At 36.0% G+C, this 24,946-nt stretch overlaps 1 long non-coding RNA gene across 1 annotated transcript; it reads left to right on the forward strand.

The window, feature by feature from the left end:
- Positions 1 to 4,169: 4,169 nt before the first annotated feature.
- LOC140614491 (uncharacterized) lies at positions 4,170 to 23,173 on the forward strand. The gene is made up of 5 exons (XR_012015345.1): positions 4,170 to 4,217; positions 9,138 to 9,197; positions 15,948 to 16,160; positions 18,645 to 18,722; positions 22,734 to 23,173. It is a non-coding gene; the product is annotated as an uncharacterized lncRNA (long non-coding RNA).
- Positions 23,174 to 24,946: the final 1,773 nt, after the last annotated feature.

Raw genomic sequence — 24,946 nt, forward strand, 5'->3', positions numbered from 1 at the left:
TGCAGATATCTTTATTTAACATCTATTAATAAATCTTAAGTGTCTAGAAAACAATAGGTGCTCAATAAATATTTCCTGAATAAATGAACGAATATGTAGGACTTGACTGAGGACTAGCCTTGGGGAACATTAATATCTAAATGACAGGGAAGGGAAAAGGATCCAAGAAAAAAAAAATGGAATATTGAAGATCTCTTGCACCATATTTCACATTCTACTCATCAATTTTCTTTCTTTCTTTCTTTCTTTCTTTCTTTCTTTCTTTCTTTCTTTCTTTCTTTCTTTCTTTCTTTCTTTCTTTCCTGCAGACATTTATTATTTTGTTTTTGTTTTTCAAGTGTTTATTTAGATTCCAGTTAGTTAACATACAGTGTAACATTAGTTTCAAGTATAGGGTTTAGTGATTCATCACTTACATGTTAACACCCAGTGCTCATCACAAGTGCCCTTCTTGATCCCTGTCACCCATCCAACCCATCCCCCTGCCCACCTGCCCTCCAGTATCTCTCAGTTTGCTCTCTATAGTTAAGAGTCTGTTTTCTGGTTTGCCTATCTCTTTGTTATTCCCTCATTAGGTTCATCTGTTTTGTATCTTAAATTCCACACATGTGTGAAATCATTTGGTGTTTGTCTTTCTCTGACTGACCTATTTCACTTAGCCTTAATACTCTCAACCTCAATCACATCATTGCAAATGATAAGATTTCATTCTTTTTTAAAATGGTATATATATGTATATGGCTCTTTCTGTAATTTGGCTACTACTAATAATGTTGCTATAAACATCAGGTGCATGTAAATCATTTAGAATCAGTATTTTTGTACTCTTTGGGTAAAGACCTAGTAGTACAATTGTTAGTTCATAAGGTACCTCTATTTTTAACTTTCTGAGAAATCTCCATACTGTTTTCCAGTGTCGCTGCACCAGTTTGCATTCAAACCAACAGGGTAAGAATGTTTCCCTTTCTCTGCATCCTCACCAGCACCTAGTGTTTCCCATGTTGTTAATTTTAGCCATTCTGTGAGGTGCTATCTCATTGTAGTTTTGATTTGCATTTCCCTGATGATGACTGATGTCGAGCATTTTTTCATATGTCTGTTGGCCATCTGTATGTCTTCTTTGGGAAAATGTCTATCCATGTCTTTTGCCCATTTTTTAACTGAATTATTTAGTTTTTGGGTGTTGAGTTTTATAAGTTCTTTACATATTTTGGATACTAAATCTTTATCAGATATGTCATGTCAAAAATATAAAAAAAAAAAGATATGTCATGTCCAAATATCTCCTCCCATCCTATAGGTTGCCTTTTAGTTTTGTTTATTGTTTCCTTCACTATGCAGAAGATTTTTATCTTGATTAAGTCCTAATAGTTTATTTTTGCTTTTGTTTCCTTTGCCTCTGGAGACATATCTAGTAAAAATTTGCTATGGTCAATGTCAAAGAGGTTACTGTCTTTGTTCTCCTCTAGGATTTTGATGGTTTCCTATCTCATATTTAGACCTTTTATCCATTTTGAATTTATTTTAGTACATGGTATAAGAAAGTGGTCTAGTTTCATTCTTTTGCATGTCGCTGTCCAATTTTCCCAACATCATTTGTTGAAGAGACTCTTATTTTTCCATTGGATATTCTTTACTGCTTTGTCAAAGATTAATTGATCATATAGTTGTGAGTTTGTTTCTGAGTTTTTAATTCTGTTCCATTGATATATGTGTCTGTTTTTGTGCCAGTACCATAGTGTCTTGATCACTACAGCTTTATAATATAACTTGAAGTCCAGAATTGTGATACCTCCAGCTTTGCTTTGCTTTTTCAAGATTGTTTTGGTTATTTGGGGTCTTTTGTAGGTCCATACAAATTTTAGGACTTTTCTGGTTCTGTGAAAAATGCTAGTGGTATTGTGATAGGGATTGCATTAAATGTGTAGATTGCTTTGGATAGTATAGACATTTTAACAATATTTTTTTCCTCCAACCCATAAGCATGGAATGTTTTTCCATTTCTTTGTGTTATCTTCAGTATCTTTCACCAGTGTCTTATAGTTTTCAAGAGGACAGACATTTTACCTCTTTGGTTAGGTTTATTCCTTGGTATTTTGTAGTTTTTAGTGCAATTGTAAATGGAATCAATTCTTTGATTCCTCTTTCTGCTGCTTCATTATTGGTGTATAGAAATGCAACAGATTTCTGTATGTTGATTTTGTATCCTGTGACTTTACTGAATTCATGTATTAGTTCTAGCAGTTTTTAGGTGGAGTCTTTTGGGTTTTCTAAATAGAGTATCATGTTATCCGCAAATAGTGAAAGTTTGATTTCTTCCTTGGCAATTTGGATGCCTTTTATTTCTTTTTATTGTCTTATTGCTGAGGTTAGGACTTCCTCTACTTTCTTAACCTTGTCATTTTTAGATCAATCAGCTGAGCTCAAATGTAATATGAATGAATCTTGTCACAGCTATACCAAGTAATGGGAAATTTTTATGTGGGGATTTGCTGCCATCAGCAAAAAGACACCTGCAGGGATCCACTGAGTTCCTATCCCACTCATGTAAACATTGAAGTACAAGGTTGTTAATAGTCCATGGAGCAACCCTTGACTAGTGGGAGTTGGAAAATGATGGATAAATTTTTCTCTTCTGATTCTCAGGAAGAACATTCTCATGTGCATCCTCATTGCTCCTTACACAGCTTAGCAAGACAAAATCCTCTGGTCCACTGTTATGATTTCCTTAGTCAAGCTTGCATACTTAGATCAGCTTTTTCTCCTTCCCTGTTCTGTTCTTCCAATTTCCCCCCTCATTTTCCTTAGAATCTCTTCCTAAAATGAATTCCCTGCACACAAGCCTTTATTTCATCATTTGCTTGTAAGAGGAAGCTATGTTAAGATATGTCAAAATAAGACAATCAACAAAAATTGAACCCACAAATGATCAGGAAAATGTTGGTGAATAACACTTTCAAATACTACACAGAGGTCAAATAAATTAGGAAATTTGGTGGTCACTGTTAATCAGTTCCCTGGAGAGGGGAGTGGGAAGCAGTATTAAAACAGATTGTGAAGTAAAAGCAAAAGGAAATAAGAAAATGGAGACAACTCTCTTCTGAAAGAAATGGTAAGACTAGAAGCATATACAGGGCACATGGAGAAACACAGATATTCCAAGAAATAAATACAGTCTAAAGGAGTAAGTGCTATAAAAATGTGACGCAGAGACTAATGTACCATATCTGCTGAAGAAAGAATACAGGAAGGCAATTTTTGAGCTGAGTCTTACAGGACAGTTTTGCCAGGTGAAGAGTTGGAGGGTTTCAGGCAAACTCCTAGGAACAACTTTTAACAAAAGCACTCAATTTTGAAAGAATATGAGGGTATATGTGAGGAACTCTGAGGACAGCAGCCTGGCTGCAACATACATTGTTATGATGGTTATGGATGGTGCTGGAGATGTGGCAGGATGTGGCAGGGCCAAACTATGATGCGTTGTCTACAGAGGCTGAATCCTTTGCCTCCCATTTGACAAACTTTGTTTTATTACAGCATTTAAGTTATGGAAGGAGGAATCAGTATTATTACCCTAACAAAATCAACAATAATTCCCGGTGTCCTTTAATTCTTGGTGCATAATTAATTTAAACAACTGTCTCAAAAACCTACTCTTTTAGAGTTGGTTTGTTTGAACCTGAATCTAAACAAATCAATGCTTTGTAATTTGCTTAAGTCACTTAAGCCTTGTTAATCTAATGAGTTAACTTTCTCACATTTTTTTCATGATATTTACTTGTTGTAAAGATTGAATTCAAAGATTTTTAAATCTAACTGCTAAATAGACAAGATTGGTTTATAATTTCTTTTTGGAGTTTATTGAGGTTTTCTTTACTAACCAAACAGGGTCATTCTTTGCAAATGATTAATAGACCCTGGAAAAAGAAGGCTTATTTTATATTTGGATGGTTATGTTAACACTTTTACAGTCCTGTGAGCCTAGTACCTGCAGGATATGTTCACTAAGGAGAAGTTGCACTTCAGTATTGATAAGGGAATCCAAAGTTACCCATCATTAGCCCCATCTATGTGCTGAACAAGTATTCTTTTGTCAAGAACATGAAGCTAATTGTCACCAAGTTCTTAGTGTCATGGAATTCCATGATTTTCATCAGAATTCTGTAGAATGCACTTAATATGACTCCATCAGTATGGGGCAAGCCCAGAAGGAAGAGGTATAAAATGATAAGACTGAGTTCTTTTCTCATATTTTTCCACAAATAATTATAAGGAAGATTGCTATGCAAATAGTAAGAAGAATAATCCCTTAGTACTAAGGGATTGGCAGACAATATAAACTCCTGCCAAAGCCCTACTGTGTGACATTCTTAGGCAAGCCTAATAATTACTACTAATAGCCAGTGTTTCAGGCCATCATCAGCTAAGCCAGCAGCTTATTATTCTAGTTTCCCCTGCTAGCCCATCCACAAGCCACTGTGCAACATCCATTGACATAGAGGTGCATACTCCTCTTCTCAACCTGGCACCTAAATCTAGGCCCTCCCAGGTGAAGGCACATTTATCAAACCCAGATCATGTTCACCAGTCTTGAAAGTTTCATGGAGCAAACACTTCTCTGAGGCATTTGACTATATTGAGTCAGCTTAAATTTACATTCAGATATTAGTAATAGAAACCAAAAATTTCAGTGGCTTTGAAAAGATTAAAGTTTTATTTTTTCCATGTAAAATAACTCTGAACTAAATTGGCAGGACAGCTATGTTAGCTTCAGGGTACCATTACTGGCCAGGATCCTTCTATTTTCTATCTTTTTTTTTTTTTTTTTTTCCGCTTTTCTGTCATTTTCCAAGGTTTTGGAGCACTGTTGGTTCTAAAATTTCTGGAGTTCTTCTTTTCCTTTCAATTCCTACTTACAAACCAGCCAGTTATTTTTCTGAGTTTATCTCTTTATTATGAAATTCAGTCATTAGCACCAAGTCAGGCTACTAATATTCTGTACACCAACTTCTTCACTTAATACCACAAGCTCATTTAGCTTCTTATCTGCCATCCAAATTGTTGGTTTCCATTTGTACAGAACATTTTTTTCCATCCCTTCACTTCCAGTCAGTGTGTGTTCATATAACTGAAGTGTATTTCTATTAGCAGCGTATAGGTGGGTCTTGTTTTTTATCCATTACCCCACTCTATGTCTTTTGATTGGAGAATTTAGTCCATTTACATTTAAAGTGATATTATTGCTAGGTATGCACTTACTTCCATTTTGTTAAATGTTTGCTGGTTATTCTGTAGTTCCTCTTTGTTCCCTTCTTCTTCTTTTGCTCTCTTATCTTATGATTTGATGACTTTCTTTTGTATTATGTTTACAATCTTTCCAATTATCTTTTATGTATCCACTGTAGGCTTTTACTTTGTGGCTACCATGATGCTCGCATATAACAGTCTATGTTTGCAATAGTTATTTTAAGTTGATAACAACTTAAATTTGAATGCTTTCTAAAACTATATTTTTACTCTCCACAATCCCATATTTTATGTTTTTGTTATTGCATTTTGTGTCTTTTTATGTTTTATATCCTTTAATTATTGTAGTTAATTTTTAACACTTTTGTATTTGAACATTCATAGTAGCTTTATAAGTGATTAATCCACTACCTTTACACTTACATATGCTTTCTTGTCATTAATTAGTACCCTCTCTTTTGAGTTTAAAGAAGTCCCTGTTACATTTCTTGTAAGACTGGTTTAGTAGTGATAAACTCCTTTAGCTTTTGCTGTCCTGGAAAACTCCTTATCTTTCCTTCCATTCTAAATAATAACCTTGCTGGGTAGAGTATTCTTGGTTGGAAATTTTTCCCTTTTAGCTCTTTGAATATATTATGCCAGCTGCTTCTGGCCTGCAATGTTTCTGCTGAAAAATCTGCTGCTGGTCTTGTGGGGGAATCCCTCATATGTAAAAAGTTGTTTTTCTCTTGCTATTTTAAAAATTCTCTAATTTATGGGGCATGTGGGTGGCTCAGTCAGTTAAGCATCTAACTCTTGATTTCAGCTCAGGTCATGTCTTATGTGTCATGGGATCAAGCGCTGTGTGGGACTCCATGTTCAGCTGTGAGTCTGCTAGAGATTCTCTCTCTCTCCTTCTCCTTCTCCCTCTCCTCCCACTCATTCTCCCTCTTTCTCTTTCTCTAAAATAAGTAAATAAATCTTTTTAAAAATAAAATATTAAAGTTCTGTCAATTACAACATTTTTAAAAAAAGATTTTATTTATTCACAAGAGACACCGAGAGAGAGAAAGAGAGACAGAGACACAGGCAGAGGGAGAAGCAGGCTCCATGCTTCTATAGAGCCTGATGTGGGACTCGATCCCAGGTCTCCAGGATCAGGCCCTGGGCTGAAGGTGGCACTTCCCCTAGCCACCTGGGCTGCCCCAATTACAACATTTTAATTATATGTCTTGTTGTGAAACTCTTTGGGTTCATCTTGTCTGTTTGGCACTCTGTGTGCTTCCTAAATCTGGATGTCTATTTCTTTCTACAGGTTAGGGAAGTTTTCATGCACTATTTCTTCAAATTTTTTCTGCTCCTTTTTCTCTCTCTAATCTTTTTAGGACTGTTATATAATGAATATTATTCTGCTTGATGTTGTCCCATACATCCCATAAGCTACCTTCATTTTAAAAATTCTTTTATAGGGATCCCTGGGTGGCTCAGCAGTTTGGCACCTGCCTTTGGCCCAGGATGCGATCCTGGGGTCCCGGGATCGAGTCCCGCATTGGCCTCCCGGCATGGAGCCTGCTTCTCCCTCTGCCTGTGTCTCTGTCTCTCTCTCTCTCTGTCTATCATAAATAAATAAATAAATCTTAAAAAAAATTCTTTTATATGTGCTGATCTGTTTGGGTGAGTTCAATTGCTCTGCCTTCTAGCTCCTGGTCATTTCTTCTGCTTCATCTTGTCTGCTGTTGAACCCGTTTAATGTACTTTTTCTATCTCCTTGTTGAAGTTTTTACTGTGTTTATCCATTCTTTCTCTAAGTTCACTGAGCACCTTGATGACTATTATTTTGTACTCTTTATCAGGTAGATCACTTATGTTCATTTCCTGAGGGTTTTTTCCTGAGGTTTTATCTTATTCTTGTGTCTGGAACATATTCTTCTATTTCCTCACTTTTCTTGACCTCTGTGTTTGTTTCTCTGTATTAGGAAAAACAGCTATCTCTCAGTATTGAGTGAGTGGCCTTATGTAGGAGATGAAACTTGTCATTCAACCTTGCTCTAGCTCTTGGTTGCCTCTTCCAACTTTTGAATACCTAAGTAGCTTGATTTATTCTTGATAGTTTCCGGTTGTTGACCTGTCAGGGTTCCAAAGGATGGGATCTCAGTCAGTTCCTAGTATCAGAATGATTGGAAGCCAGACCCCTGGACCACAGCTTTTAATATGTGCAGGAGGATCTAGGGGTTTGTGTCCAGAGCAGGCATTCCAACTCTTGGGATCTGCCCTGGAGAGATGAGCCTCCAAAGTGTCTAACTTTGAAAAACAGTGGGTTTCTATCTGAGAGATCCAAAGGGTGGTGATGAAAGTGAAATACCAGTCTAGGATCCTAGTAAGGATCGTAGATCCTTACAATTGCAGTTGTAAAACTTGCGTCCTCCAGAACAAATGATCTGGAGGTGTTCTTAGACAGCAGTTGCAAAAATCAGGGCTGCAGACATCTGTACATGTTTCTTTCTAGGTACTGGTTAGTTGTAGCAAGATTAGAAAGTGGAGGGGCAATGCATGCCTGCCAGCTCTAGCAGTGTAGCAGAAGTCTATAGAAAATGCATACACCTACCAGCACCAGCAAGGTTAAGAGAGAGTGTAGAAATGATGCCCACCAGTACTCCTGTTCCAGAGAGTAGAGCTGTACCCCCCTGGCAGTTTAAGATTAGCAAATGAATCTTCTTCATAAATAGTCTAGGCAATTTTCAAATTGCTGTTTTGCACTGAGTTCCTGGACAAGTGAGTGTGCATGCAAGCCCTTTAAGACTGGTATTTCACTTTCATCACCGTCCTTTGGATATATCAGATATAAACCCACTGTTTTTCAAAGTTAGACACTTTGGAGGCTCATCTCTCCAGGGCAGATCCCAAGAGTTGGAATGCCTGTTGTGGGCGCAAACCCCTAGATCCTCAGGAATACACTCCTGTTTTGTGATATCCCTCTCAATTGTGGGCTACCATGCAGGGGATGGGGTTAGGGGCAAGACTTTATCTCTGCTTCTTCTATCTGTTTCTATGTGGCCATTTTATCTTTTGCACATGGAAAAACCAGCTGTTCAGCCCATTTTCAGGTCTTTTTCAGAAAGAACAGTTTCATATGTAGCTATTTATTTGATATGTCCATGGGAGGGGAGTTCAGGATCTTTCCATGCTGCCATCTTAGATCATGCCTTCCAAACTACTGCTTATAATTTCATTAAATGTTTTGCTACTGCATGAATTGGATGTCATCTTTATGGCCTCAGTAACAGTTTCCTTGTCATTCTCTACCCAGACACAAAGTTGATACTAAATATATTGTTTTTCCTTTCAACAGCTTACTTTTAGATACTTTTATAAAAAGTAACCTCAAAGTTTTTGAGGCTTATAATCAAGAATTATTTTTATTTATCATTCTAACCATGCTGAAGCCCAGCTGCATATTTTCTCATCTCAGGGCCCAGATTAGATGAGCAGTTCCTATCCAGAATGTTACTAGGTACAAGGTGGAAGGAAAAAATGTGATAACTCATAAATCATTTCCTAATAAATTGAACACATTATTTCTGCTCACATTTCATTGGCCAAATCCTCTTGTCAATGGGGTAGAGAAATATATCCTCCCAGAAAAGACGAAAATGATGCATTCCATATCCAAGCTTAGAGTCAATGCCTCAGGATATATAATCATTTCACATGGAGAGTAAAGCAGATATAGTGAGCCCACTATGAATATTTGCTTAGTGGTTGCTATTTTAGTACAAATCAGCCCTATATCCAGTGGTCAGCATGGAGCCTTCCTTGTCCATGTTTATAAAATACCGGGGAATTAAAGCCTCTTCCCACTGCTCCCACGGGTAACTTCAACCAATAAATACTCCAGATCTCTCATCTCTCAGGGCAACTCTGAAGTTTATGGTCTACACTGGGATAAGATTGAGCTCCAGTTGTTCTCAATGGTAAGTTGCTTTATACCATGCCCTTTGTTGGCATCTGTCCATTTTATGTCTTGCTTTTCATCTCCATATTAGTATTTCCTGTGATCACTTCCCAAATAAGCTACTTGCACTTAAGTCCTTACTTCAGGGTCTCCTTCTGAAAATCCAAACTAAGATGGAAGGGCAGAAAATATTTAGAGCAATGATACAATCTGCCACAAAGAGAAGAATGCCTTTGGGCGGTAATTAGTAGTCTCTGCCAAAAATTCCAACACAAGGAGGGATCCACCCATCTTCTCTATGCTTCTGTCCTCAAATCTGTTCATCTCTTGGTCAGACCAGAAATATTGTTTCCCAGAAGGGATAAAGACTCCTGTAAAAGATTATTTTCTTCCACTTCTGGACCACAGGAAGCAGGAGCAATCATTTACTCTAAACAGACTCTACCACCCTGTCTTTCATAGGGCCTCAGGATGTTTATTCAGGAATTCCCTTTATAGGCACGTATGCTCCCTTCCCACAGCACTGATACCATCTATACCACATGGGGATGGTGAGAGCAGGTGCACCCAAGTCCTTTTTTGTGACTCTCCATCTCCTATTTCCTTCCCTGCCCCAAAGCACACTTTCCCTACAAAAGCCACCTTGTCAGTGTTATCCTGCATGAAATAAACCTAACACATATATACAGCATTTTATGCATGCATGCACACATACCAACTAAGCAGAGACATGACAATTTTGGGCCAAAAAAAAAAAAAAACCCTCAGAAAATGATTTAAAAATTATCTTTCTAGATACTCTCTACCTCTTTCCTTCTCTCTCTCTCTCTCTCTCTCTCTCTCTCTCTCCCACATCTATCCCAAGGGAGGATTAGTTGAGATTAGTTGAGTGTAATAAGTCATAAATCAGTATCTTCTGTTACAATGTAAAATACAACTGAATTTGCTCTTTTAGCATAAATTGTTTTCTTTTCTTCAGGGAGAAAGTGAATAGAAAGATATTTTAAAAAGGAAAACAAGTAGAACTAAAAACTTCTTATTACATACTGCTCAGAAACCAGGACTTAATTATAAAAATATTTTAAAACCCATTAACTAAAAGGGATGGGTGTGGCTCATCATTGCGAAAGTTAGAAATTGAACAATGCCTTAGGATAAGAAGAATCTCATGGGAACAATGGCTGGAAAGCAGAACCTGTATCACTGCCCTGACTGCATAAAGGCCTGAGCTGGTGTGGCCATTATGAAATGAGAGAGAGATAGAGTAATCTTCCTTTCTAATGAATATACATGCTTCTACATCCAAAGAAAAATATTTTCTCACATTTTTTGGGTAATATTTTAATTGTCTTATATTTTCCCCTCCCTGTATCCTGAGTATCTTCCTTTCCCTGTGACCTCTTGTCATTGAAGCAACTTCTGATCCAATGTTAATTTCTCAGGCCTTGGGCCCTACTCGGGGAAGGCCCAAGGATTCATGCCCCTCCAATAGAGATCAAGCTCAGAGGAGAAGTGGGGAACCTGTACTTCCAATTGCTTATGATTCTTGATGAAGCCAGAGCCAGTTATTATTTCTTCGAAGAGACATCCTCAGAGGAGAGATATGAAGGCAGCGACACGAAAGACATCGGTGGACAGATGACACTGACTAGGGCTGCTGACAGAATCTAAATGATGAAAACTATCACTTCCCTTACACAGGCTGCCTGTGTTTAGGAGTCTAAGAGACATAAAACTAATAACTAAAAAATGGGTGGTATGACATAAGATTTGCAAATTTCTAACTTTATTGAGTGAAGACATTTAGAAAAAAAAACAACCTACAGGGGGATCTGGGTGGCTCAGTTGGTTAAACATCTGACTCTTGATTTTGGCTCAGGTCATAATCTCAGGGTCATGCTATGACCTGAGCCGTGTTGGGGTCCATGCTCAGTGTGGAATCTGTTTGAGTTTCTCTCTCTTGCTTCCTCTGTACCTCCTTGCCCTCACTGTTGCTCTCCTTCAAAACAACAACAACAAACAACCTACAAACAAATACCACTTATGAGTGTCACTATTTTAAAAAGAAAGGAAATTTGAATCCCCCCTTCCTAATAACTATATATTGGTTTATGAGAACTTATCAGTATGGTCCTTATTCTCCTCCACATTAATATCCCTAGGCTAGTGAGAACTCTGTGCTGGTACCACTCTATTCTGAAAGTTGACCTTCAGGATTCCTCTTGAGGAGCTTTGGTCTCCTTGACAAAGTTTGTGACTAGCTTCAAATGTCATACCATTCAGCACTGAGCCTTTGGTTCATACCTGAACTGCACAATTTTTTTTAAGAAGTGAAATAATTTGGCAAGGGGGGTCTCCTGATAGCTTTTTAAAAATTCATATTCTAATGACAACTCAGGTAATTCTTGAATTCTTTGTTGATAGGTGTCTGCATATGGGTGTACAAGAATGAATTAAAACAAATTCACTGGTTAGAGTGTTTTATTATTCACAATTATCATTCAGATGAACTTTGGGGCCATATTTCTTTTTTTTTTTTAAAGATTTTAATTATTTATTCATAAGAGATGTAGACAGAGGCTGAGACACAGGCAGAGGAAGAGGTAGGCTTCCCATGGGGACCCCGATGTGGGACTCCATCCCAGGACCCCAGGACCACTGCCTGAGCCAAAGGCAGATGCTCAACCACTGAGCTACCCAGGTACCCCTGGGGCAATATTTTTGAAGGTATCCATCCCTCTCTCTGCTAAGATGTTGGTGCAAATCTTTTGAAGAATCTTGTGCCCTTGGACAACATGTAAGGAGCCATCTTACTGGCTATGTACCATCTCGGAACTCCTATTATGTGGAATGGAAAATAAGCTTCTACCTTTTATTTTTTAAGTTTAAAGACAACTGAAACCCAACTTAAACACTTTAAGCTTCCTGAACTCTTAATTCAGAGAGCAATTGCAGGATTTTTAGGAAGGTAAAAAACTATAAAACTCATAAAAACACATGGCATGTTCTCAGAGTTATTTCATTGTGATAAATGTTTTCATTATTAAATAAGAAAAATAACAAATGAGAAAAGAATTCAATAAGTTTTATGAGAACAATAAAATAAACTTAATAAAATGGAAGGAATTAATAATGAAGAATAAAAGAAACTTAATAAAATGGAGGGAATTAATAAAGTTAAAAGCAGAAAATAAATAATTACACTGAAAGAAATAGACTGCATAAATCAAAGAACAAGTTCTTGAGGAAAACAATGAATTCTTCTAGCAAGTGTAATCTCAAAAAGAAATTGAAAAGCATAAATTCACAAGATCAACTTTAAAAATATGATGTAACCAGAGAAATGGATATTGCTTTCAAAGAATAAGAAAACAAAATATATTAACAATTCCTACACAAAACAGTACAAAATTGTACACAGATAAAATATGGAACAATAGCTATGGAAGAAATAGAAAATGTTCCAAAGAATAAGCTTCATAAAAAAAAAGATTTAGGCTCAGACATGGTTTTATAGATTAGTTATTTCAAAGTATTAAGCAACAGAAAATTCTCATATTATGCCACCTTTTTCCATCACTGAAAATGATGGAAAACTTCACAGCTCATATTATGTAATAAGTCTAATGTGGAGACCACAATCTAACAGATAAAACCAACACACAAAGTTTTAAAAAAAAAAGTAAAATATAAAATAAAAACAAATTACATGTGATATTTCACAATATATTTATGTGTGATTTTTTTCTCTAAATGCTACATTTCAATAGAAGTTACCAGGTAAAAACATAAATCTCACTTATCGATATAAATTCTAAGCTCTTGAATGATAGATAAATTCAGTGATATATCGAGAGCGAGTAGGACATAATCTAAAAATCTTATCCTTGTATTATGATCTCTCAGTAAAAGACAAGATATAATTGGTTACATCAAATGAAAAACCATGTAATAAGTTAAAAAGTCATTCAGTGAATATCAATACATTCCACAAAAAATCTTGAACTAAAAATATAAGGCATATTATCATGGTTAAAAAATAATCTAAGACCAGCTTAGAGTATAAGAACAAAATCCAAGAAACATTCCCATTAAAATAAGGAAAGAGACTAAGATTTGAACTATTGCCACCACCTTTTCTTAAACCTTTTGTCTTGAAAGATTCAACCAATAATACAGAACAAGAAGTATAAATAAGATGTTTAACAATTGCAAAGGAGGAGATACAATTATTAGTAATAGGTACTATCATTGACTAGAAAAATGAAAAGAATCAGCTGGAAAATCTTACACAACTAATAAAATGTCCAGAGACAAAGTAATTATGTAAAAACCAATAGCTACAGTGGAAAAATGACTACTTCCACAACAGAAAACAAAGCATTTAATACCCAGGAATAAACTCAATAGAAAAAAACACACAAAATAATTTTATAAGAAAAAATATGTTGCTACACACATGGAATGAAAATAAGTTCTCATCAAATAAATTTAAAAATTAATACAAAGCTTTTTTTAAAATCTCAAGGTATTTTCTTTTTAAAAAAGTAGAAAATTGATGATATAAGTTCATTCTAAGATTTTCTTTTTCTATTCTTTTGCTTTAATTTTACTTTAATGAAAGTTCATTTGGGGGCACCTGGGCAGTTCAATTGGTTAAGCATCTGCCTTCAGCTCAGGACATGATCCCGGTGTCCTCTGACTGAGCCCCACATTGGGCTCCCTGCTCAGCAGGGAGTCTGCTTCTCCCTCTTCCTTTGCCTCTTCTCCATTGCTCATGCTCTGTCTCTCATAAATAAATAAATAAATAAATAAATAAATAAATAAATAAATAAATAAATAAAATCTTTTTAAAAAGTTCATTTTGAAAAATATGGGGATGATACTTGCCAAGAATATTTTAAATAAAAATATATTGAAAAGGAACTTCCCAGGGCACCTGGGTGGCTCAGTTGGTTGAATGTCTGACTCTTGGTTTCGGCTCAGGTCATATCTCAGGATGGTAAGATAGAGTCCTACGTTGGGCTCCGCACTGGGCATGGAGTCACTTTAAGATTCTCTCTCTCCCTCTCCCTCTCCCTCTGCCTTCTCTTTCTCTCTCTCTCTCTCGCCCTTCTCTCTCTCTCTCTCTCTCTCTCTGTCTCCCTCCCTCTATAAAAAAAGTAACTTCCTAAGCAAACATGGAAATACATATATAAGACAATAATTAAAACTGTGGTATTAAAGTGGAAATAAGGATATCAAAGGAAAATGATTTAAATCCCAGACCAAAAACAAAAAACAAAAAAACAACCTTTTTCTATAATAGTAGACTTTTGAAGGTGACATTTGACACTGACCAATATTAATGGGACCATTGGTTAACAACTGGACAATTCAGATACCCACATGAATGGGGAGTGTGCGGATGACTGGACCAGGTATACCAGCCACAAAAAAACATTAAACCAACCACACCACCACCATCACATACAACATGGTGCACACGCATGCATACACATGCACACACATATCTCAACATGATGTTTATAATCCTCTTCTTCCTGGAAAAGGAAGAGGTGAAGGGCAGAGTGTGATTATACTTGTGGATTTACTAGAAAATCATTGAATTGAACTGTGAGAAACTTACAGTTGGGTAGATTTGATTGTCTGCTGCTGGGTCAGCTTGAGGCTAAAAGTCAGAAATTAAATTGAAATAGAAATAAATTCTATTTTTACATGCCTAAGTCTGTGACTGAGAAATTCATGCTTATTAAACCTTAATCAAATCAGAGCTATCCTTGCTTGGCAACACTTGATAGCTTCCCAGTTGTGCTTCAAATGAAATCCAAACTCTGGGAAGAGAAGACACCGTATGTTCCCTTCCTTGATTAAATCTCTCAGCTCATTTCTTGTCCCCCTCCTTTGCTCCCACAATATTCCAGCAGCACAGACTTTCTTTTGAACAGAGCAAGATCTCTCCTGTCTAAAGCCTTTTTACTTGCTAGGCCCTTTGTGTAGACTGCTGTTCCTTTGCTTGAAATGAATTTCTTAGTTTATTTTTTTAACTTCCTTCTTTTGTTCTTTAATTCTCAACTCCCATAGCATATCCTCAGAAATGCTCTCTCTGATTTTCCTAACTGAAATAGTTATTTTTAAAATTATATCCTTATATGTATTTTCTTCATAATGCTTTGTAAATCAAATTCTCTGTTTATCTTCTTTACTTGTTCATTGTTTTTCTCAACAAATGTGAAATTCCTGAGGGCCGGGATATCGTTTGCTTCATTCATTCATTTATTGTGAATCCCTATTTCTTAGTATGGTACCTGGGACATAAAACACATTCAATGAAGCACTTTTTTTTATTGAATAAATTACTCAGTCATTTAAAATCATATTATAGAAGACTACATGTAGACAAAGGAAAATGTTCATAATATATTAAGTGAAAAAAGCATATTAAAAACAGATAACCTCCAGGTATATACTAACCTATGGCAAAAGAAAATTTTGAGCCATGGATGGAAATGTACCTAGCACAGCAGAATCTTATCTCTAAAAAACAACACTAAAATAGCCTTGTAAAACTCACATTTACCTCTTCTCTGAAGATTTTCTCATAGATCACTTCTATTTCCTCTTTTAAACCTTACTAAATTTTCCAATTTTTTTGAGTCTATACATACATAATCTTTAAAGTATTACATATTTCAAATATAAGTAATTATTTGACAGCATAGTATTGTTTTCAGAGTCTTTTCTCCTTTATCTTTTCATCCTTTCTTAGTTGTACCCAAAGAAGATATTGTCATGGAAACAGCAAACCTGAAATAAAATCCATCTACCAACTAATGAGCATGTGATTTGGAGCAAGTCACTCTAGCCTTCTGAACATCCACTTCCTTACATAATGGCTATAGTGTTAAATGGATAAAATGAAAACTACCTCCAAGAAGATGGTATAAAAGGGCCTTCGAGGGAAAGAACTGGGAAAAGACAGGTTGAGTAACTGGCCGCCTACTTTCCATTTCCCTTCCTCATTTGCTTTTACAAATTGTTCTTTTCCCTTTCTTCCTCCTAACTGATCCACATCCCATCAATTCTGGGACTGTATCAGAAGAGTCTTCTGGATAGGGAAGGCTGGCTCTTTTTTTTTGAAGATATTCATCTGCTCAATAAAAAAGGGAATAGACTGGCAGAGTCAGACAAACGCAGTCTTTAGGATACTCAGTGGGTTCTGTTTCTAAATTTCCACCATTTTTTTCTTTCTCTCACTGTTTCCTTTTGAGCTTTGAAATTCTTGGTACCAAGGCAGTTGGAAAATGACAACCTTGAGGCTAGAGTTTGAAAAGCTTGGAGAAAGAAAAATTATCATGTAAATATTATTCTACATTGCCTTTTCCTAGACAAAGGGGTCAGACACTTTAAAATGCAAAATGCAAAGTATGTTTGGCATATCCTGGAATTGGGGGGTGGGAACTTCAGATCTAATTCCAAACAGGAAAAAAAAAGTTTGAATTTATTTTCTAACTGACTGAGGAGAGATTTAAATGTTGAAATGTTACAATTTCATTGGCTTCTCTCAGCAGCACCAGGCATTTCCATTCCACTTGGGAAGAACAAAATGAGGCAAACAATCCAAGATTAAATGAAAACAGGTGGGGTAGAGGATGCATTTACGCTTTACCACCTGGAATAGGAATATTCGCCTCTTGTGGTTTTATAGGCTTGGGGGCTATTGAAGAAATAGCACCTTCTATAAATTGAATCAACGCTCATTAAACTCATTGGGAGAAATTTAGTTAGGAAAACAGCCTAGATGGAAAACAAGCCCTTTGTTTTTATTGGATTTTACAATAGGGAGCACTCTACAATAAGGAGCTTTTAAACATGAAGGCGGGAAGGAGCTAACTATAGACATTACCCTGATGTGGGGTTGCATCTGGCAGGACATTAAGCTTCTCTAGAAAGAAGAACATACTTACAGCAGAGACAGAGGTTAGAGAACTATTTTATCTTCCACAGACCCCAAATAATAACCTTAATGTGACTCTCTCACCATTATGTCTCCTCACCCCCAGCAGTAATTCTGCATCCCTGGCCGATGCTTCTACAGTTTCTTAAGTTCTCAGTTGTTTTTTTCCCCAAATATTTCACTCTCCACAAACTAATGATGCTAAGGTTACTGCCCTGCGTTCAGATTATTATATACAGATTATTATATAATCATAACCGTGCCTAGCACAGCAGAATCCCACCTGTAAAAAGCAACACTCAAAGAGCCACGCAAATCTCGCAGTTATCCTCTTCTCATTAGAGATTGCTGTTCTAGGTCTGTAAAATTCTTCCAGGGTAAAGAAGTCCCTCTTCCAGAGCTCACTTTAAACTGGTTTCAATTTATCAAGCATGTAAGCATGACGCAGGCTCCAGGACCTATGCTAAGTACTGCACATAATGTAAAGAAGGTAGAGGGAATAGGAAACTCCTAGCTTCTTTCTGGGAGCTTTGTATCTTACCTTGTTGATACACCATTTACTGCTGGTTACCCTACATTATAGAGGACAGCAGATTTTATCAAGCTGTTAACATAAGATTCAATCCAGATATATGTAATTTGAAAGCCCATGGTTTCTCCACTCTCTTAAAGTTTGAGGTGACTCCGGAGGAATAAAAATTTATGGTAGGATCAGTCAAAATTGTATTCATCAGAAATATTCTTGGAAAAGGAAATACTGTAATTAATTTGAAAATGGGCTTTGATAAGCCCATCACTCTCACCCTGTTTCTGATGTTACCTTTAATTCTTGATGAAATGACAGGGCCATAAATGACCAGGAAAAGAATTTGTATCACTTCTAGAGGATGAGAGGAGAGAGAGTGAGCAGAAAACCTCCCTATATTCTGCTTCTTAAAAATTTGCCTTTCTAAGGTCTGACTGTGTTCAAAGTGTGATTAAGGTCAGATCATAGCAGGAAAGCCCCAAAACACCAGATGTATTTTATCTCACAAGGAATGCTCAGAATACCCAAATTGGAAGGATATTGCTGTGTCATCAGGAATTGAAGCAACCATGTCTCCATTACTTGTTAGAACAAAGTGTTGTCATACAACAGTATGATAAGAAAAACTTCTGCAAAAGTCAATTCAGTACTTTCATTAAAAAAAAAAAAGTTATTTCACAGTGAATGTCAGACTTGGTTCGACACACTCTTTGGACAACACATTGAGAAGCCCCAGTCCAATACAGTTTAAAATCTCTACCCCAGAGCCAGTCTAGGCACTATTAGTTTACTATACTAGGTACACTGTTGGGTCTCCCATAATGCTGGTGCATTATATTATAATACGTGGCTTCAAGAAAGGCCAGAAACTTCTGTTTAATGATCAATCCTTGCATGATGGCAAAAGGAAAATGTATCATTTCTGTTTTTTACCCAAGAATCCCTGGAAAAATCACAATGTCTTGTTTTTGTTTTTTTCAAAGTCATGCCTTTCTGTGATGCAGTTTTCCAGGTAAATAATGAAGGTACAAGCAGACCAAGAGAGCTCGCCAAGTTGAAAGGTGAAGGTAATTCTAATTGTACCTAATCTTTATTGTTTCAGAGAGCAAATTGAGAAGCACTTAGTGTGAAACCATTTATCAGAATGAAGTCACTGCTCACTACTCAACAAAATTAAATGCACCAATATGATTTTTTTTCCTACCTAAGCAATGTAGTAGTCAATCATTAGCTATAACATGGTCCCTTTAGATAATTAAACTATATTTCCAGGACTTACGTGCTATTTGAAGAGAAACAATGAAGTCTTTAATAACAGAATTTCATGCTTGAATTTTCACATCTTTGGAAGAAAAAAAAAGCAAACGTTCTGGACTGGATGATGGAAATATCAAAGTTTCCTGGTAGATATTTTTATTTTTTTTTTAAGAAAAGAGCATACTATCCATTTCTGTCCTCTAGATTGAGCATTGGTTCTCAGCAAAGCCATTTATACTTAACTAAGTAAGGACTCTACTCTCTCCCTTCTCAGCCAATTCAAGCAGATTACAAATGGCACCAGTCACAGACTCACAATGGGGGAGTGGGCATGCCAGAGATAGACACAGGGGTTATGGACTGAATTGTGCCCCACCCTTCCAAATTCATATGTTGTACCTCTAACCCCCAATGAAGCTGTATTTGAAGAGAGGGCCTTGAAGAAGGTAATCAAGGCTAAATGAGGTCATAAGAGTAGGGTCTTATTCCAATAGGACTGTTGTCTTTCTAAGAAGAGAGAGATACCAAGGAAAACCCAGGTGAAGACACAGCAAGAAGGTGCTATCTGCAAGCGAAGGAGAGAGGCCTCAGAAAAAAAAAAAAAAAAAAAAAAAAAAAAAAAAAAAAAACAGAACAAAACAAAAACAAAAACAAAAAAACCCATAAAACCTGCCAACACCTTGATCTTGAACTTCTAGAGAACTCCAAGATTATGAGAAATAAATTCTGTTAAGCCACCGAACCTGTGATATTTTGTTATGGCAGTGTTAGCAGACTGATAAAATCAGACAAATAAGAATGTCGCTGAGTTCTAATATTGCTGAGTTTATGATTTTGTGGGGTTTTTTTTTTTTTGAGTTTATGATTTTGAACTCAGTTTTCTTCCTCTAATTTACTTATTTATTCAACCAAAAGAAACACTTTACCAGATGCTAGGATCAGCATTGGGCACAGTCAGATATGTCCCTGCCCTCATGGAGCTCTGTTCTCCCTAAGGGACAGAAGATAAAAGATCAAACAAACAAGTATACAGTGTAATTTCAGATGATGCTAAGTGCTGAGTTGGGAATTAAACAGACTGAGATGATACAGGGCCTGGGGCAGGATCTGCTTTGGGAAATTCATCAGTAAGGCCTTTGTGAGGAGCGGTATTTGAGATGTATAGATGAGGCCAATCAAGTGAGAGGCCAGGAGGGATGTTTGCCAAGTAGAAGCAATAGTGATGGCAAAGTCCTAGTGATGGGAGCTGGTTTGGTTTTCTGGAGTCTGGAAGAAGGCCGGTGTGCCTGTAATATCATGAACAAAGGAAAGAATGATATGACATATGTCTGTAGGAGAGCTGGGGCCTAGACCATTACATTGTGTGTGAGTTAAAGCCCTAGGGGGCTCCATCATAGATAGTGGTCATTGATCCAAGACTGTACTTTCATCTTCCTCTCCTCCTTCATAATATATTGTATCCATGGGCTTCTGTGAGTCTACACCTGCCTTGCTTTTTTCTCACTCCACTGGTTGCCCCTTATAAATCACCTGTCTGGCCTTTCTTTTTTTCCATGAATAGCATAAATGTCAGAGGGCCTCATAGACTAGAGACACAGAGAGAAAGGCAGAGACAGAAGCAGAAGGAGAAGTAGGCTCCCTGCAGGGAGCCTGATGTGGGACTCGATCTCAGGACCCCAGGATCACACCCTGAGAGAAAAGCAGACGATCAACCACTGAACCACCCAGGTGCCCCTAAATAAAATCTTTTTAAGTAAAAGAATTCTAATTTGATACCAACATTAAAAGTCAAGAGATTTCATAAACAAATGTGAATTTCTGACATTCCTTGAAAAACCAGATGGTGTGTCAAGGCTGGTCTGTATTCCCGAAAGACCACCGTGGACTGAGTGGCGGTGACTGCCCAGCTAGATGGAGCAGGCAGGCAGGTGCCACCTTGCCGGAGTGCCCTTCAGGCTTGCTCCCCTCATTCTGCCTGCTGGGCACTGTGCTCTCTGAGCTTACTGCTCCTGCCTTGGGAGGAATTAATGAGTTTACTCCAACAAGAAAAGTTATGACCTTTAAGGAGAATCTTTTTACTCCACATTTTACTGAAATATAACACAATTAACAACAGTGCTAGAATCAGCAGAACTCAGTGAGTTCTCATTTGAATAACCACTGCCCAGAACAGGAAAGAGAATATTACAGCAATTCAAAATCCTCCTTCATACCTGCCCCTTCCTCACATCCCCCATCATTACCAACCAAAAAATACAACTCTTCTGAATTCCAACACTATAGATTCATTTTGTCTGGCTTTGCTCTTTTAAAAATGGGATACCAAAAAAAAAAAAAAAAATAATAATAATAATAATAATAATTAAAATAAATAAATAAATAAAAATGGGATATCACTAATGTACTTTTTGTATATAGTTTAAGTCAATATAACAATTTTGAAATTCATTCATATTATTTCTTCATAGGAATCACTCATTTTCTCTGTTGTATAGTATTTTATTGTGTAAACAGATCACAATGTAGGAATTCTTCTCTATATGGCTTCCAGGTTGTAACACTTATTGGTAATGCTGCTATGGGCACTATTTCACATGTACTTTGATGAATATATACAAGCTTCTTTTTTGGAAATCCACTTAAAACTGGAATTGCTATATGGGAGAGGAGGCATAAATATAGCTTTACTAGATAATGCAAACAGTTTCCTAAAGTGATTGTATCAATTTACCCTTTCACTAGTGATATATGACATTCCCATTGTTCTATATTGTAATGACATTTAGTGTTCCAATTTATTTATTTAGTTTTAACTATTCTGTTTGGTATATAATGAATGGCATCTCACTGGAGTTTTGATTCATATTTCTCTGATGACTAATGATATTGAGTAATTTTCATATGGCTATTGGCTATTTGGATATCTTTTTATTGGGAAATGCCTGTTCAAGACTTTTGTCCACTTTTAAATGGTGGATTATCTTTTTGTTTTTGATTAGTATATACTTTTTATATATTCTGAATAAATTTATTTTATTGAATATATGTTCTAAAACATATTCTCCCAATCTATGGTCTTTCAATACTATCCTTTGATAAACAGAAAATTTTAACTTTCATGGGGTTCAATGTATCCATCTCTTTATTATCTTCTTTTTTGATCCGTTTTAAATTTTATTTTTAAATTATCTTTTGCTAATTTATATTTACACCTATATCTGTATGAATATAATGCAATCATTCTTTGTATATTGATCTTGTAATCTACGAGTATAATAAATTATATTTATTTTCTATATACTCAATGATAATGTCTTTTCTTGTCTTACTGAGCATTCTAAGACTGATGAGATAATGCTGAGTAGAAGTTGTATTAGTTATCTGTCACTGCATAACAATTTGCCTCTACATTTAGTAGCTTAAACAATGAGTATTCATTATTTCCTAGGCCATGGAGGTGGATGAAACTTATCTAAGTACCTCTGGTTTAAGGTGTTTTATGAGACAGTGGTCAAAGCAGTAGGCAGAGGCCATGGTTTAACAGAAGAGCCCAGTGGAGAAGTGTGGAGGAGGTGATTCATTTCCAAGCTCACTCACATGTTAGTAGGGCCAGCTTCCTCACTACTGGGGCATCTCCACAGGGCTATGTCAAGTCATGGCAGGTGGCTTCTCCCATGGAGAGTGACATAAGAGAATGAGAGAGAATAAGAGCCAAGATGGAAGTGAGAGTTTTTTATAACTAATCTCAGAATAACATCTCATCATTTCTGTCATATTTTTTTTTCTTTTTTTTTTTCTGTCATATTTCATTTCAGAGTACTGAATCAATAAGTCTACCCTTCACTCAAGGGGAGAGGATGACAATGACACAAAAGCAAGAATGCCAGGATTCAGGGATCACTTGGAGCCATGTTGGATGTTGCCTACCCCAGAAGTGGTGATAATGAGTTTCCTTGCCTCTATCCTAAGATTATCACTACTTTCAATATTTCACCATTAAGTATGCTCGTTTATATATATTTTTTATCCTTTCTTTAGATTGAGAAAGTTCTCTTCTCAGAATCGCTAAAAAGTTGTTTTTTTATTCATGAATATGTATTGGATTTTATCAATGCTTTCTCTGCATCTACTGAGATAATTATATAATTTTCTCCTTTGTCTTCTTAATGTGAGAGTTTGAATTGATTTTTTAAATGTTAATTAGCCATGCTTTTCTGATATGAACCCAACATGGTTGTGATACTATATATTTTATGCATTGATGGGTTTTTGCAAATATTTTGTTTAGGGTTTCCTACCAATGTCACTTTAGGTAGTTTATTTTTCACACACACAAAAAAATGGTTCCTTCAATCTAAGGTTTAAAATATATTGGAATAATGTTCATAAAATTCTTTTATTATTTCTTTATTGTTTAGAGTACCTATAATGACGTTTGTCATTCATTATATTGTGATTTTTGTCAGGTGATTGATTTTTCACTACTTTTTTCTTTTTAATCTGTCAAACCAGAATTTTACCACTTTTAATAATATTTCCATATAACCAACTTTTGACTGTTGATCACATCCATTCTATCTTTGTTTTCTACTTTATACTTTCTTTGGATCTTATTTGTTCTTTTGTCTAATTATTTGAACTAGATACCTAGATCATTACCATTTAGCCTTTCTTAATTTCCAAGACTTCCTATCATGGCTTTAAATTCTTTAAGCAAGGCTTTGCTTACATTCTCAAAGTTTTGACATAAATATTTTCTTTTCCATTGAGCTTAAAATACTTTCTAATTTGTAGTATGATGTTTTGAACTATTGCTTATTTAAATTTATTTTTACATTTTCTATCATTTGAGGATTTCTACTTAGCATCCAATCAATTTTTTCTAGCTTAATTCCATCCTAGGCAGAGAACATAACTTGCTAGATTTTAATCTTCTCAAATTGGTTGAGACTGGCTTTACAGCACAGTTTATGATCACCTCACTGTGAACATTGCATTTATTGATTGCAGTGGTCAATTAGGTCACTTAAAAAATCAACTTTTTACTTTTACATTTGTTTGTCTGTTTATTAGTTCCTCGGAGGATTATAATATGCCTCTGCAGTTCTGAATTTTTTGAAAATTTTGTTAATTTTTGCTTTGTATACTTTGCTGCCTTCTTTTTGCATTACACATATTTAATATTGTTGAATTTTTCTGGTGGATTTTTTTTTAGGATTTTGTTTGGCCAGCTTTATTTAGGATACGATTCACATATAGAGCAATTCACCCACTTAAAATGTAAAATACAATAGCGTGGAAGTATATTCATGTATTTGCACAATGATTGCTACAATTGGTTTTAGAGCAGTTTTTCATCACTCCAAAAAGAAATTGCATTTATTTTAAATTCTGTGACTAATAATTTTGATACAAGGATCGCCTATGGGCCTATTTTTCTTTACTATTTTTTTTCCTTTTCAGTTTACCTTTATTTTGCCCTGTCTCCTGGTAAATCTGATAATTTTTAATCAATGCTGGGCATTGTACATGAACTACTGCAGCAGATTTGTACGTATCATGTTATTCATGCTATTTCTTCTCAGAGAAAAATTTATTTTCTTCTGAAATTCAGGTAGGTTAGGGGCCAAATCACCTCTATCCAACCAAGAAATAAGATGACTCAGCCTGAGTTTCTGTTGCAGTAAGGGTTAATCTACTTCTAATTTTTGCTTTGCTCATAAGACAAAGCCTCCTAAGATTCTCAAATGGGGTACTGGCATGTTCATCAGGAACCTCCTTTGAAGTGCCCTGAAATTCAGATTCTGTATCCCAGCATCATTAACTTCCTTAAAAAACCTGTGCTTAATTAACATTTAAGTTTCTAGCTGCTTCTCCCTGCTTCTTATGTATGCTTTCACTCCACGTAGCTTATGATGTTGCAAATGCTTTGAGGGTAAAACTTGCATAGAGTTTTAGAATCACTTCACTAGAGTTTCCTTTTCTCGGAGATGTACCCTCGAGTTCAGCTAAGTTAATAAATTTGAAA

The sequence above is a fragment of the Canis lupus genome, chromosome 22, assembly GCF_048164855.1.
Source record: "Canis lupus baileyi chromosome 22, mCanLup2.hap1, whole genome shotgun sequence".
In the NCBI taxonomy this organism is placed as follows: domain Eukaryota; kingdom Metazoa; phylum Chordata; class Mammalia; order Carnivora; family Canidae; genus Canis; species Canis lupus.